Genomic DNA, 10,000 nt, shown 5'->3' with positions numbered 1-10,000 from the left:
TATCTTACTGGTAGCCAAATTCTTTATATACAAATGTAGAATCAATGAAGTAAATCCAACAATACAAATGTTCATAAAAAATCTTAAAAAGGCATACGAAATTGACAAGTATGTTTTTAGAATATCCATGGAATATAACAAATTTGTGCAGAAATGGACACCATACGTATATATCGTACAAGATTAAGACTTGTATTATGTATAATTAAACCTGTATTACTTTGATATGAATTGGGCTAAGCAGTACCAATGGAATCAATGTGTGAACAGATCGTATACTGTCATTACTACAATTTCATTGTAATTCGCGCGTTATAATATCACACAGATCAATGTTTGTGCCTTCCTAATGTAAAATATTTATTTGGTATGTAAACCTTTGAATAAAAGTGTTTGGAAAAAAACGGTGGAATGAGAGGACTGGGCCCCGCCTTTCTATGCAAAGCCCAAGACACAGTGGATATGAAATCATTGCCATGCTGGCCGTTAACCTTTCACCGCCAGTTAATTTAGAATACAAAATTCCCTTCTGGTTTAAACACAGAAAAGACAGTGGCTAGGAACAGCTGGGGATTCCCCCTGCGATGTATAGAAAATATTGCCTATCCTACCACCGAACATTAAGAGCAGTAGGTTCATGGATCACAGACCAATGAATGATCACCTTTCAGTGACATGGGTCCTCTACCACGCCTGTGCATAAATGCGAGCTTGGCGGTGAAATGGTTAAAAGGCTGTGTGTGAGTAGGCCCTTTAAAGAATATTTTTACACACATTTCTGACACAAGACTCTTCAGTTAATTTGTACACCTTCCGTAAGTTGATACCGCATTAAAAAATGGGGGAAAAAGAGAAAAAAGAAAGAAGACAAAGAAACAACAACAACAACAAAAATACCAACAGCAAAAAAACAACCTCGGTCTCTGAAAGTGATCGCGATCCAGCAGACAACTCTGGCATTTTCGCGCTATTTAAGCGAGTACAGCGGAAGGTGTGTGTGTGTGTGTGTGTGTGTGTGTGTGTGTGTGTGTGTGTGTGTGTGTGTGTGTGTGTGTGTATGTGTGTGTGTGTGTGTGTGTGTGTGTGAGTGACCCTGTGTCTGTGTGTGACCATGTGTGTGTTAGACCCAATATGTGTGCGTGCGTGCGTGCTCTTATGTGTGTGTGTGTGTGTGTGTGTGTGTGTGTGTGTGTGTGTGTGTGTGTGTGCGTGTGCATGCGTGCGCGCGCGCGCGCGCGCGCGCGTGTGTGTGTGTGTAGGTGTGCACGCGCACGCGCGCGTGTGTGTGACCCTGTGTGTGTGTGTTAGACCCTATGTGTATGTGCGCGTGCATGCTTTTGTGTGTGTGTGTGTGTGTGTGTGTGTGTGCGTGCGTGCGTGCGTGTGTGCGTGCGTGCGTGCGTGCGTGTGTGTGTGTGTGTGTGTGTGTGTGTGTGTGTGTGTGTGTGTGTGTTGGTCGCAGTGTGACCAGCAAAGATGCACAATGGATGGGAAGTGTCGGAAAGAGCTCAGCTGCGGAAGAAGGGAGTTTTCTTGTGGGAAATTAACTAACAGAGGATGGACAGATTTCTCAGCCACTCGGTGTGAAACTTGGAATAGGTGGCGAAGTTATTCTTTTATTCTCTGGTCGATTCGTTTATTTTTGTGATTTTCTTCGATTTTTCTTCGATTTTCTTCTTCTTCTTCTTCTTCTTCTTCTTTCTTTTTCAATCAGTTTCTTTTTCATTCTTAGTTTCTTTCTCCTTTCTTTTCTTTTCTTTGTTTGTTTGTTTCTTTCTTTCATACTTGGTTTCTTTTTATTTTCCTCTCCTTTTTTTCTTTCTTTCCTTTCTTCTTTCTTTCTTTCCTTGTTTCTTTCTCCCATACTTGGTTTATTTTTCTTCTCCTTTCTTTTCTTTCTCTCTCTCAAACTTGGTTTCTTTTTCTTCTTCTTTCTTTCTTTCTTTCTTCCTTTCTTCTTTGTCCTTCTTTCTTTCCTTTTTTCTGTCTGTCTTTCTTTCTTTCTCTCATACTTGGTTGGTTTATTTTTCCTCTCCTTTCTTTTCTTTCTTTCTTTTTTCTGTTTTTTCTTTCTTTCTTTCTTTCTCTCTCTCATACTTGGTTTCCTTTCCTCTTCTTTCTTTATTTCTTTCTTACTTTCTTACTTTTTTCTTTTTTCTTTCTTTCTTTCTTTCTTTCTTTCTTTCTTCTTCTTTTTACTGTTCTTTCTTTCTTTCTTTTTTCTTTCTTTCTCTCATATTTGGTTTCCTTTTCCTCTTCTTGTTTTCATTCTTTCTTTCTTTCTATCATTCTTTGTCTCTTTTTTCTCTTCTTTCTTTTCTTTCCTTCTTTTTTTCTTTCTTTCTTTTCCTTCTTTTTTCATACTTTGTTGCTTTTCCTCTCATTTCTTTTATTTTCTTTCCTTCTTTCTTTGTTTCTTTCCTTTTTTTTTCTTTCTTTCTTTATCTCATACTTGGTTTCTATTCTTTCTTTCCATCTTTCTGTCCTTCTTTCTCTCATACTTGGTTTCTATTTTTTCTTTTTTTCTTTCATACTTGATTTCTTTTTCCTCTCTCTTCTTTTCTTTTCTTTCTTTCTTTCTTTCTCTCATACTTAGTTTCATTTTTCTCTCCTTTCTTTTCTTTCTTTCTTTCTGTCTGTCTTTCAGATATATATCTATAACGAAAGAGAGACAGACAGACAGAGGGACAGAGAGAAAGAGAGACATAGAGAGACAAAGACAGGGATTGAGAACACAGGGAGCAACGAACCATGGTTTAGAATCTTGAGCCTGTGATCATTTTCACCAAGGGATACAGAAATATTTAACACTACTGATGAGTAATGTTGACTTACTTTCAGACTTATGCACACAGAGACAGAGACAGGGACAGGGACAGGGACACAAACAGAGACACACAAACAGAGACACAGACAGAGAGAAACACACAGACACAGACACACACACACACACACACACACACACACACACACAAACACACACACACGCACGCACACACACACACACACACACACACACACACACACACACACACACACACACACACACACACACACACACATAAATATACAAATATCTCCTCCACATTCTGAATAATCTACTGCTAGTGTCCGACTCAGGAAAAATTTTCCTTCTCACTCTTCTCGACTTGTCAGCCGCCTTTGACACGATAGACCATTCAATCCTTCTTTCCCGTCTTCATTTTACATTTGGCATCAACGGCACTGTTCTAAACTGGTTCAAATCTTATCTCACTGATCGATTCCAGTCTGCCATTGTTGATCATTTCCAATCTGAACCGGTTAAAATCGAACATGGAGTCCCACAGGGATCTGTTTTAGGCCCAGTGCTCTTCACGCTGCACACTGCTCCTCAACTAAACAAAAACTGTCTTCCATCACAACTGACACAATCAAACTTGGCAGTACATCCATCCCTCTTTCCAGGTCAGTCAGGAACATCGGTGTTGTCCTTGACAATACACTGTCCATGCTAAAATTTATCAGTCAGACATGTCAGTCCTGCTACTGTCAACTGCGGCGCATCAGTTCCGTCCGGAAATATCTGTCCACTGACGCAACATCTAGACTTATCGTTTCTCTCATTCTCTATCGCCTTGACTACTGTAACTCTTTATTGTCTGGTTTGCCTACTTCAGCCATTCAGTCCCTTCAGCGCATACAAAACTCTGCTGCCCGACTTGTCCTCAGAAAGAAAAGATCTGAGCACATCACTCCTCTTTTGCAATATTTCCACTGGCTCCCTGTCTCACATCGAATAAAGTACAAGATCAGCACTCTATGTTATAAATGTATTCACAAAACTGCCCCTTCCTATCTCTGCAGCTGCCTTCACCTCTACACTCCATCTCGCTCACTACGATCGGCTTCGGATCCACTCTGTTTACGCATACCCAGATTCAAACACTCGACTGTTGGCCGCCGTTCTTTCTCTGTCACTGGACCTTGCAATTGGAATGAACTTCCTCTTTCGCTTCGTCAAGTCTCCACACTCAGCTCTTTCAAGTCTGGCCTTAAAACCCACCTCTTCCCAAAATAGCCTCCCTTCCCTGCCTCTTCCTTGTCTTTAGTTTCTCCAGTTTTAGAGTTATGCATGCGTGTGAATGACTGGTGCGAAAGCGCTTTGATTTGTCGATGCACAAGATTCAGCGCTATATAAATAACATACATACATATATATATATATATATATATATATATAAGGTAATTGCTGGAAATAGTCAAGTACTCTGTCCACACAGAAATGTACTTTACTCGGTCTTGATGATGATGATGATGATGATATGGATACTTATATAGCGTCTATCCTCGGTCGAAGACCAAGGTCTGAGAGTTTTGCAAATTTGGGGTTATTTGCACAACAGACTACTCCCCCCCCCTCACCTCCCCCCCCCCACACACACGCACGCACACGCATTCAGTTACGCATAGACTTTGACACACAACCGAATGACCAGGAGGAATCTGGTGAACACATTTTCTGTGCTGGCCCCAATGACTCTTCACAGGCTTAAAGAAGAAGACGAAGAAGAAGACGAAGAAGAAAACGAAGAAAAAGAAGAGGACATGGGTATATACAACCAAGAACTGCTATAGGCAAAAAAACACACGATGGAGCCCTCTATTATAAAGTCCAGAGATAGATTTTTTTAAAAAAAAGAAAGAAAGGAAAAAAAAAAAGAAAAAAAAGAAAAGAAAAAAGAGAGAGATATGGATGTTTTCTTGCCATATTTAGATGGATTACCACGTGAAAGAGAACATGAGAAGAATGGAAGCTACGAAACAGGAAATCAAAGAAAACAAAAGAAAGAAAAACAAAAACAAGAAAAAACAACTACAACAACTACAACACCAACAAACATAAACCAACCCCGCAAAGACCAAAACAAATGTGCTGAACCTCCGGAAACAAGAGAAAAGAAGAAATTTCCCTTGCACACTTTTCCCATTCTGTTTTATAACTCAAAGAGCTTCCAGCCTCCCCACGGAGACACGGGAGTAGGGATGGGGGCGTGGGGGGTGGGGGGATGGGGGAGAAGGGATGGGGAGGGGTAAGGGGGTGGGTGGGTGGGTGTGGGGGGGGGGGGAGGCGCGGGGGCTTCCATCTAATTCAGCGATCTTCCTTGATGTATTAAGAGAGAAAGGGAGCAAAGGCACAAAAGGGGGAGTTTATTGCTGTTAGGGACCATCCAGCACAGTGACGCGTTGAGGGAATCAGAGAGGAAAAAAATAAGATATATATATATATATATATATGTATTTCTTTTTATCACAACAGATTTCTCTGTGTGAAATTCGGGCTGCTCTCCCCAGGGAGAGCGCGTCGTTACACTACAGCGCCACCCATTTTTTTCTGTATTTTTTCCTGCGTGTAGTTTTATTTGTTTTTTTTTCCTATCGAAGTGGTTTTTTCTACAGAATTTTGCCACGAACAACCCTTTATTTCCCGTGGGTTCTTTTACATGCGCTAAGTGCATGCCGCACACGGGACCTCGGTTTAACGTCTCATCCGAATGACTAGCGTCCAGACTACCACTCAAGGTCTAGTGGAGGGAGAGAAAATATCGGCGGCTGAGCCGTGATTCGAACCAGCGCGCGCAGAATCTCTCGCTTCCTAGGCGGACGCGTTACCTTCAGGCCATCACTCCACTTTGTATATGTATGTATATATATCTATCTGTCTCTCTCTCTCTCTATGTATTCCACACACACACACACACACACACACACACACACACACACACACACACACACACATATATATATATATATATATATATATATAAACACACACAGAGAGATATATGTCTATAATATAAACACAGAGAGAGAGATATATGTCTATAACGAAAGAGAGACAGACAGGCAGAGGGACAGAGAGAAAGAGAAAAAGAAAGGGAGACGTAGAGAGAAAGAGAAAAAGAGAGGGAGACGTAGAGAGAAAGACAAAGGCACAGATTGAGAACACAGGGAGTAACGAACCATGGTTTAGGATTTTAAGCCTGTGATCATTTTCACCAAGGCATACAGAAATATTTAACACAACTGATGAGTAATTTTAGACTTACTTTCAGACTTTCACACACAGAGATAGAGACACAGAAGACACAGACACAAACAGAGACACAGACACAGACACACATACAAACACACATGTCCACACACACACACACACACACACACACACACACACACACACACACACACACACACACACACACACACACACACACACACACACGCGCGCGCGCGCGCGTAGCTGGAAGGCATGCAGGACGATCTGTGTTAACCCTTTCCTGGCCGCCACCACCATCACACCTTCAGACCGTTGGCCGCTCCCATCCAGCCTCGCTCTACCCCCAAGAGGCAGTAGTGTCATTTTTTTTCCCTCTCTCGACATTTTATGCAAATGGGCGCGTGCTGTCGAGAGGGTCCCCGAAAGCCTCGTGGGTAGCAGAGCACTGAAGGGTCATTAACCACAACAGAGTGTGGCGATGGCAGGCAGACAGGCAGGCTTTGGTCCTGAAGGGCAAGTGCTCTCTCTGTGACCGCTGTGCAAGAGTTGTATTACGTGCATTAGTATAGTATAGTATAGTATAGTATAGTATAGTATAGTATAGTATAGTATAGTATAGTGTTGTGTTCCTTCTCACGATAAAATTCTCTCAATGAAATTCAGGGCAAATCATATTGGGGGAAAATGCATCGCCATATTACAGCGCCAACCCCTCTCCTTATATATATATATATATATATATATATATATATATATATATATATATATATATATATATATATAACAAGAGAGGCATCACCCTGGAGACGAAGCTCAAAGTATACAAGGCCATAGTTCTCACCACACTGCTCTATGGATGTGAATCATGGACGGTCTACAAACGCCACGCCAAAAAGCTGAACCACTTCCACACCACCAGCCTCAGAAAACTTCTCGGCATAAAGTGGCAAGAGAAGATCCCTGACACAGAGGTGCTCACTCGTGCAAACTTGCCCAGCATCTACACCATCTTGATGCAGGCCCAGCTCCTCTGGGCAGGCTATGTAGACCACCGGCTCCCCAAGAAACTGCTGTACGGCGAACTCCAACATGGCAAGCGCTCCCATGGAGGCCAAAAGAAGCGCTTCAAAGACAATCTGAAAGCTTCTCTGAAGGCCTTCAACATCAGCCACGACACATGGGAGCTGAATGCAATGGACAGACCAAAGTGGCGTTCAGCTGTCCACAAAGGCGCCAACAGAATCGCTGCAGCAGAGCAACGCAGACAGGCCAGGAAAAGCAGTGCCAGCAAGTCCCCGACAGCCGCCACCATCCCATGTCCATACTGCGTCAGAACCCTCCGAGCGCGGATTGGCCTGACCAGTCATCTACGCACCCACAGAGCCCAACCCACCTACCCCCAGGATAACTAGATGGTCCTCGTCGATCCCGACGGACGAACCACACACACACACACACACACACACACACACACACACACACACACACACACATATATATATAATTTTTAAAAAAATTATCAAATTAAGAAACTTTAAAAAAAAAAGACAACTCTCTTGTGAGCTACTTAACTGAGTGCTCTGTTGTATCATGCATTCTTTTCTTCATTCGAAAGATTAGCACCCAGACCATCACTTTAGGTCTTTTGGAATTGAAGGGTAGAACTCCCGCCCTAACCAGCCTCCGCCGTGGTGAAGTGGTTAGTGTCGTGTACTGACGACTGGGGCTTGAATCCCTATGAGAGATGAATGTCATTGTGGGATTTTTGGCCCCGTGTCAGCTCACGCATAGCTGAGTCTGTTTCTTCTTCCTTCGTGGGCTGCAACCCCCACGTTCACTCGTATGTACACGAGTGGTCTTTTACGTGTATGACCGTCTTTACCCCGCCAAGAAGGCAGCCATATTCCGTTTCCGGGAGTGTGCCTGCTGGGTATGTTCTTATTTCCATAACCCACCGCACGCTGACATAGATTACAGGATCTTTAACGTGCGTATTTGATCTTCTGCTTGCGTATACACACGAAGGAGGTTCAGGCACAAGCAGGTCTGCACTTGATGTTGACCTGGGAGATCGGAAAAAACATATCCACCCTTTACCCACCATGCGCCGTCACCGAGCTTCAAGCCCGGGACCCTCAGATTTAAAGTCCAACGCTTTAACCACTCGGCTATTGCGCGCGTCTTCAATGTTACCATTTTCATGGAAGCTGTTGTTGGAGGGATGCAGTGGCGGTCTTCTTTACGGAGGGGGTGGTCGTGAGGGTCAGTCAGTGCAGGAGCCACAGAACACCATCATCAAAAGAAGTCGACAGCAGTGCAGGGCCTTTTTTGGTGTGTGGTCTCGTAGCGGACAGGAGTTTGAGGGTGGCACTGGGCAATAGTAACACACTGTTTGGAAAGTCATTCTGATGCCTGGTCAGTTTGTGCTGAACTCTTGGGTCGGCTGTTAGTCGTTTGTTTAGTTCCTCCTCCTCCTCCTCCTCTTCCTTCTTCTTCTTCGTCTTTTCACAGTGTCAATCCAGCCAGCCTGATGAATGACGTCGTCCTCTCCAAGTCCTGACTGGAGCCATGGAGCTTGCTGTGCAGTTGGGTTGGTGTCAGTTACACGCATGTTTAGTTTTTGACATCAATGTTTGTGTGTGTGTGTGTGTGTGTGTGTGTGTGTGTGTGTGTGTGTGTGTGTGTGTGTAAAAGATGCATGCTTGCAATGTTTTAGTGTCCCTGGAGCGCTTATGAAATAAACTTTTTTGCCTTTCCGTGTAACTTTGACATTCCGCGTGTTTGGACAATGACCCGATTCTGGGCCAGGATTGTTGAGCCATGCCAGGTTTCTTTGAAGACAATACTCCATTGCCCAAGGACAAATCTGTCCAGCCTCTCTTTGAGCAACGTTTCCCACAATCAAAGTCCCCCTGGTCTTGAGAGAACTCCATTTCGGGTTCCTCCTGAGATGGCCGGCATTACTTACTCCAAAGGCCAGAGTGGTTCGCATTCCTGCACAGCATTTTCTCACACAAGCCAATTTCTTGAATGACCCCTTGGGTCAGTTTCGTCACTCGTTTATGGAACTTTGCTTAGTGTCTGTTTTCTCTAGCATGAGACAGTGCTCTGTCACAGAAGACTGAAAAAAACAGAGAGAGAAAGTTCACACTTGCCGTGGCTTCAGCTGCGTTGCTCCTTCATCAGCACTCATGTCTTCTCTCACAGGCTCCACCCTCTCTCCTTTTGTAAGACTCTCCTCTGGATCGAGCAAAGATCTTTGCCGACTTCAAACGTCTTCCTCGAGGGAGGGGGGGTGGGGGTGGGGGGGGGGGGGGGGGGCTTTCGTCTTTTGCCAAAGCCTTTCATTTTGTTGAGGGGGTAAAAGCCAGAGAGAACAGAGCTCTCTTTTCAGCGCTGGGTTTCCAGAGGTGCAGACAACAACGTGTCTTTCAGATCAAGACCTTCCAACTCTGCATCTTGCTCCTACCCCTCTGGCTAAGTCCGAGGGAGAGATGACCGCCAGTAACTCTATGACTCTTTTGTCACTACCAGTGGTCAGCATCTGACCGCCTGCTTTTACCTGGTGGCAGGACAAAATCAGGTACGTTTGCGTCATATCAGCACTGCGTTACATCATTATTGCCTTCTGTCAGTATTGTATTCTGTCAATATTGGGTTCTGTCAGTATTGTGTTCTGTCAATATTGTGCTCTGTCAGTACTATTTTCTGTCAGTATTGGGTTCTGTAAGCATTGGGTTCTGTTAGCACTGGGTTTTGGTTTTGTAAGTATTGGGTTCTGTTAGCACTGGGTCCTGTTAGTGTTGGGTTCTGTCAGTACTGTGTTCTGTCAGTATTATGATCTGTCAGTATTGTGTTCTGTTAGCGCTGTGTTCTGTCAGTACTGTTTTCTGTCAGTACTGTGTTCTGTTAGTACTGTGTTCTGTCAGCACTGTGTTCTGTTAGTACTGTGTTCTGTCAGGA

Source organism: Babylonia areolata, chromosome 1, assembly GCF_041734735.1.
Source record: "Babylonia areolata isolate BAREFJ2019XMU chromosome 1, ASM4173473v1, whole genome shotgun sequence".
Classification (NCBI taxonomy): domain Eukaryota; kingdom Metazoa; phylum Mollusca; class Gastropoda; order Neogastropoda; family Buccinidae; genus Babylonia; species Babylonia areolata.
The sequence above is the reverse complement of the archived record's forward strand: the minus strand, read 5'-3'. Positions refer to the sequence as shown.